Here is a 6,527-nt window from a genome sequence, read left to right as displayed (position 1 = left end):
TTTTCTTCAAATATGGAACATACCTTACCTCCTTCAATAGCCATTGATTTCCATTCTGTTGTTTTATGAAAACTGTACCCATTCCAATGATTTTACAGGGTTTATCGTCACCTAATCGAACTTGTCCAAAATCTCCTTGAACATAATCATGAAATGTTTCTTATCAGGTGTGGCATGGAACGAGGCCCCTGAATCTATCACTCAAGCATCAATAATATTTTCTAATGAAAGAATCAAAGCATCTTGCAACACATCACCTGTTACATTCGCTTCATGATTAGTTTCTTATTGCGCGTCTCCTTCTTTTCCCTTCCGAGACTTGCAGTCTTTCTTCAGGTGTCCTTTCTTCCCGCATTTCTAGCACACTATCCCCAATCTGGACTTGGTTTTGCCTTTTCTTGACTTACTACGATATCCTGGGCTCTTTCCTCTTTCCATTTTTCTTCCCCTATTCTCTGCAGTCAAAGCATTACCTGATGTCTCACTGGAGCTTTTTCATCGCATTTCCTCGATAAGGATTGCACCGACAACATCATCAAACTTTAAAGTACTAGATCCAGAGATAGAGTTACTAATGGCCATAACTAAACCATCCCAACTTTCTGGTAATGAGCACAGAAATAATAGAGCCCTAACTTCATCATAAAAATTTACCCCTACAGAACTTAACTGACTTGTAACTGTATTAAAATCATTTAAATGATCCGCAACAGATCCACCTTCTGACATATTCATATTAAATAAACGCTTCATAAGAAATACCTTATTTGAGGCTGAGGGTTTTTCATATAGTTTGTCCAATTCCAACATTAAACCCTGTGTTGTCATTTCCTTTGAAATATTGAATGCTACCGAAGCCGCTAGGCACAACCGTATTGTTCCAAGTGACTTTCTATCGAGAATATCCCATTTTGTGTCTGTCATACTCATCGGCTTCTTTGTCTTTCCTCTCAATGGTAGATATAGATCTCTCTGATACAGATAATCTTCCATCTGCATCTTCCACAGCTGGTAGTTTTGGCCGTTGAATTTCTCGACCCTAAACCTACCATCTTACGCCATTACTCCCACTCAAAATAGGAACCCTTCTCTCCTGCGATTTTATTAGCAAAATAGACCTTCGACTCTTATACTAGTTGTTAGAAAATTATATATTACAGAGCAATGGAACACATATAATATTGCATAAATATAAACACAGAAAATGCATAAAACAAGAGAGACACAGATATACGTGGTTCACCCAGTTTGGGCTACGTCCACGGAGAAACAACCAGTCCTTCCTTTTATATTATCTAGCAAACTGAAGAGATACAACCTACAACAGATCTGCTGTAACACCCTCTTTGCTCTCAATCTCCTCTCTCTTCCTCACTCAGAATACAGATATGCATAGATGCAATACAATTCCCTCATATATAGTGAGGGGTTGCCTTCTAGGGCAAAAAAACCTAAATTAAACATAACTTCTACCATCAGATCATCCGCCTAATGAACGACCCAGATTGACTAGAAATTACTAGACTTTTACAAGGTAATTTTACATCTATTTTTACATTGAGGGATCGCTGGCCCCTAGACCCCCCAACCGAGGGGGATTAGCCCCCCCGGACCCCCGTGGGGAGGGACAAGTCCCCCACGCACCCCCACGTGTGGAGGGCTGTACAATCCTCCTGGGGTATACATTCAGCTGAAACCTTTGAATACAGAAGATAATTAGGCTCCACACCCAACAGTTGCCCCTTCTTCAAATGCAAGGAGATTGTAGGTGAAGAAGAATTACTCGAAGTACAGATTGAATCTCTTCTTACAATTTAATTGCATATGATCGCAAATCACTGTCCATGTAATCATTGGTTTGAATGCTCTGAAATGGAAACGAAAAACGATTTGATATGATCTTGTTCTCTTTGTTGGTTCCTATTGTTGGTCCCAATGGATCTAGCTACCGAACAGGCACTAAATCTGCTCTCGTCAATTACCATCATTATATGCTCTCATCCATTACCATAAGAGGGTAGGAGGGTTGCATAACGATTTGATATGATCATGTTCTCTTTGTCGGTTCCTATTGCTAGTGTCGATGGATCTAGCTACCAAATTGGCACTAAATATGCTCTCATCCATTAGCAACATTTACTAAATGTTAAACAACCGCCGGAGGGCTCACGTGAGGGTAGGAAGGTGAGGACATGTTTTCTATCTCAAAATGACTAGTATAAAACTAAGCAAGACCACCAGATGCAAAGGCTAATAAGGATATGGTAGTTGATAAGCACTAGTATTGCAACAAGAATGTTGCAACTCCTGGAGCTACCAGCTTTACTTTATCAACCCCTGGGTTCGTACAAATTTGGAGGTGACAGTGTTGTATACATAAGTAAAGTGATGGTTCTGCCTTTTTGTCACTTTTCAGTTGGCGAGAGACCACTAGGGTTTTCAAGCCAGGCTTCTATGGATTCAGAAGAAGCTTGATTGCTGATGAAAGAAAAATAAATCGACTCTAGGAGAAAGCTTGTCTACTGCAAATAAGGAAAATCACTGAAATCCTATGCTAAAAACACACCATTCTCTAATTAATTGCTGAGAAACTATGCTTTACAAGAATGCCAAACCAACATGTATGAAATGCTACTATCTAAAGCATGGAAATTCAAGACATCAAACATCACTACTGTGCATGTAAAGGACTGAAATAAATCTATTTTGTTCTTTTTATTATTTTTCTAGAAAATCAAGTGTACCCTAATCTTTGTTGGTGATGTGGCAGGTGGTTTAGTGATGCTGATGGATGGTTGGGAAGTTTAGGAGACGGTTGGAAGGTTTGGGAGACCCTTGGGTGACTTCCTAGAAGTTTTCCCTCAATTTAGCCTCAAAAAAGGCCACTACAGGAAATCCCATAGGATGTACTAGAAACCTACAGAATTCCTAGCTAAGAGAAAAACGATGGTTGCTGAAGGTGATGGAAGGCTTAGGGAAGGTGGTGGATGGGTGGAATGGAGTGAGAAAATGCCCAAGATCACTCAAAACCCAATACCAAGGTTAGGAGATGGTTGGATTCACTCAACATGCTTGGAGGAATTTCTATGTAAAATGATGAGATTGGTGAAGATCTTTGTGAAAGCAAGGAATGATTATGAATGGATGGAGTTGGAAGGTGGTTGCCTGCTATGAGATCCCTTTAGATTTATGAAGCACCTTCTCTGCATCAAACATTTATAATTGCCACAAAGTCATGTAAGCAAGAAGCATTCTAACAAGCTGGAAAAGCATACTAGCTGTCTACTTCATGCATGAGGAAAATTGCTGAATAAAATGGAATCATAGGTGAGATCTACTGAAAGAATGAAGATGGAAGAGATGGAAATTAAATCCTACACATGCAAAAATGATCAAATGCTGGTTTAAGTACAGTAAACTCTAACTCTTATGAGGAAATGGAAATTTATCTTTTTGGGGCTGCATAAGGGTCTTTTCCTCAAATCATGATCCCTGAGGGAAGAGTTGAGGCCAAGACACCTACTGAAAGATTTGTGATGCTCCTTTTATCTCTTCTAACCTACTACTAAAGTAAAGCACAAATGGAAGCAAACTAATAAACAACTAATCAAATCCACAGTACTTGCAATGAAATACTTCTAGTGACAAATTAACCAAGAATCTATGAAACTAAGCTAAGCATACAGATACAAGAAGAGTAGATTTTGCTTCTAGGGTTCGGCCCTAACCCAAGAGATTCATCACTCTAGGTTAACTTAGTGCTGGACCAAGAGAAATCTCATTTTCATTATCAAACCAGAAAATTACATCAATGTCTTCCACAAGTCTGGAGCTCGAAAATAACCAGTGTTTTTACAACAAAAATTTCTAATCCTAATGAGGCTCTAGGCCTCTCTACTTATACAACTAAAGTCTCCAATGACTTCCTTAAATCTAGGGAGGATATTCAAGACTTGGCTGCTTGCACTCCGAGTTGGTGTGATTAATGGAAGAATATTTGAATGGGGGAGGAGTAAATGAAGAGGATTTACATCTTAGAATCTCTCTCCCTTGTCCCATTCGAGTTTCAAACCTTAGTCTTGCCAAAATTCCTTGATTTTCTCTTCCAAACCTGCATTCAATGCATATTAGTCCACTAGGCATAATATCTCACTTTAACTAATCCCATTAAACAAAATATAATCAAAGCATGTAATAAGTTGTGAGAAGAGTTGATTTGACTAAGCTAGTAGGTGAATTTAGGCCCATATAGTTACCCAACGATGAGGCTCATCATCACCCCCTACTGAAATTGTTTCTCATCCTCTGAGCAACTCAATCAATATCTATGTCTTTCATAGCTGTAGTGGCCTCCCTGACATCCCATGCCTCTATTGTGGTGTCTTCTTCTTGTGCATAGAATCCTACCTTCCTTTCTACATCCTCCCATTGCCTTCTTTCTTCCTCTTCCTTCCTTCCTTCTAACATCCCCAAGAGCAGTGGGGGATTGAGTCTCAGACCAATCCAATTGACTTTGAGCCTTTAGATGGATTGCTTGTACATGGGTGTCCTGTTCAGTACTTCTCTCATCCTTTGAGGAGAGTGATACTCTCTGATCTTCAAACTATATGGAAATGTATTCCATCTCCTCATGCAAACTTGCATGCTGTCATCCCCTAATAATCTGAACATGTCCTCAAAATGGGTAATTTCTTACTCTTGGGCAGCAAGATACCTGGGTGCAAGTTGAGGATCATTTGCAATTAAATTATGTGTACTGATGAGTGCCATTGGATTGGACTGCTCAACTCTGATCATAAGAGGCTCTGTTTGTTCTCTTGCCAATATCTTCTTCATTTCTACAACCTTTGCTTTCTCATGGTTCATCCATGATGCGAAATCCATCAACTGTAAATCCCTTAGATTTGCATTAGGCTCCCATACATTCATGTCTATCAAGACCATGTTATGTAATAAAACTCAAACATCTTGGCCCTATCTTCCAATCTACTTTGATCACAAAGATCAATGAATTGCCTATAATCCTGGAATGGCATAGTCCTCTTTGTGCTAGGGACTTTATTTGGAACTACAACGACTGTTCCTTAAGGTATAGTGCATAGGACTTAGCTGGCATCCTGCACTAGATTGCTTCTAAAGAGAGACTAGCCATGGATGCCAATTGATTCTCTTTTTCTTACAGTTGTCCTTTCAACCATGCATTTTCTGCCTCTAACTGATTCTTCATCATGACCTCTCTGTCCCTCAGGCTACTTAGTTCTCTACCCATCTCTTTGAGCTTCTCCTCCATGTGACCAATGTCCTCCATTCCCTTGGACTTGGCAATCTGCATCCATATATGAGTTCTGGCTCTCTCTTTCTCAAGCTTAAAGAATAATGGAATGGAAAATTTTTGTGGAATGACCCTACCCTCCTCAATAAATCTGTAGTAGGAGTCAAGGTTAAGATGAGGACTAGGTTCCTCTAGCTCTGGGTCCTCTCTCTTTGTTTTTGGCTGCTTACTTCTTTCCTCATCCAATTTTTGAGTTTCCGTAGGTTTACCAGAGTTTCCTATAGGACTGCCTCTGCTTCCTGTAGTTCCTGCTATGTATCTTGTAGGATTCCTTTTCCTTTAGATGAGGTAGACCTGATTAGAGGCCTTATCAGATAGGTGATAGGAGACTTAGGGGAGGTTTGTGCTGAGGAGCCTTCTTCTTGAGTTTTTATTGGAGGAGCCATCTTCTCCTGCTATTTAGGTGAGTCCTCAATAACAATGGGAACCTTGGTTAGAGTTTGGGGATTTCCCTGCCTTATCCTTGTGCTTTTCCCCATTCTAAAGTATAAGGGGGTCTGCCTCTGTCTTTTTCCTTTTTGTTTGATAGGGGTGCTAAGGGTAGTGAGGGCAGTTGTTGCCTCTCTCTCAGTGGGTTCTGGAGACACCCTTGGTGACTCCTCCTTGTCTTCTGCCTCCCCTTTTCCATTGCCATTTTCCTCTATGTTTTTCCCCTCTTCTTCTCCTTCTAGATCCTCATCTTGTTTATCAGTTTCCTCCTTGACATCTTCCTCTATTTCTTCATCACCTTCCTTCTCATTCTCCTCTTATTCCTCCTCATCTATCTCATCTTCATCCCTCTTTATTTCTTCTCCATATATTTTAGTTTCTTCCTCATCCTTTTCACTGACAGTAGGACTAATGTCATATATGAGGGCTTTGATATCCTCCTGTGTCTGCATGTTTCTGAAAATTTCCCATTGGATAGTAATTCTGAGGTTGTGGAGGGCATCTTCTATGATGATTCTAATTAACTAATGGTGGGCTAACTTTTGGTGGTTTCCCTCCTGCATCTTTATGCTTGTATCTATCAATGATTTCAGAAGGAAGTATGGTATGCTGAGCCTGTGGTGAGGAGGTGTTTCTGCTCCAAACCTCAATTCTTCAAGAAGCCTAAAGTGATATCCATAAACAACACTATACCTACCTTCACATGATATCTATTTAATAAGGTGGTAGCTTACCTCATTCTAGGGGTATGGTAGGCTTGTTCTCC

The sequence above is a fragment of the Pinus tabuliformis genome, chromosome J (genome assembly GCF_031772625.1).
Source record: "Pinus tabuliformis cultivar Carrire ecotype Pingquan chromosome J, CPIR1, whole genome shotgun sequence".
Taxonomy (NCBI): domain Eukaryota; kingdom Viridiplantae; phylum Streptophyta; class Pinopsida; order Pinales; family Pinaceae; genus Pinus; species Pinus tabuliformis.
Note: the sequence above shows the minus strand (reverse complement) of the source record.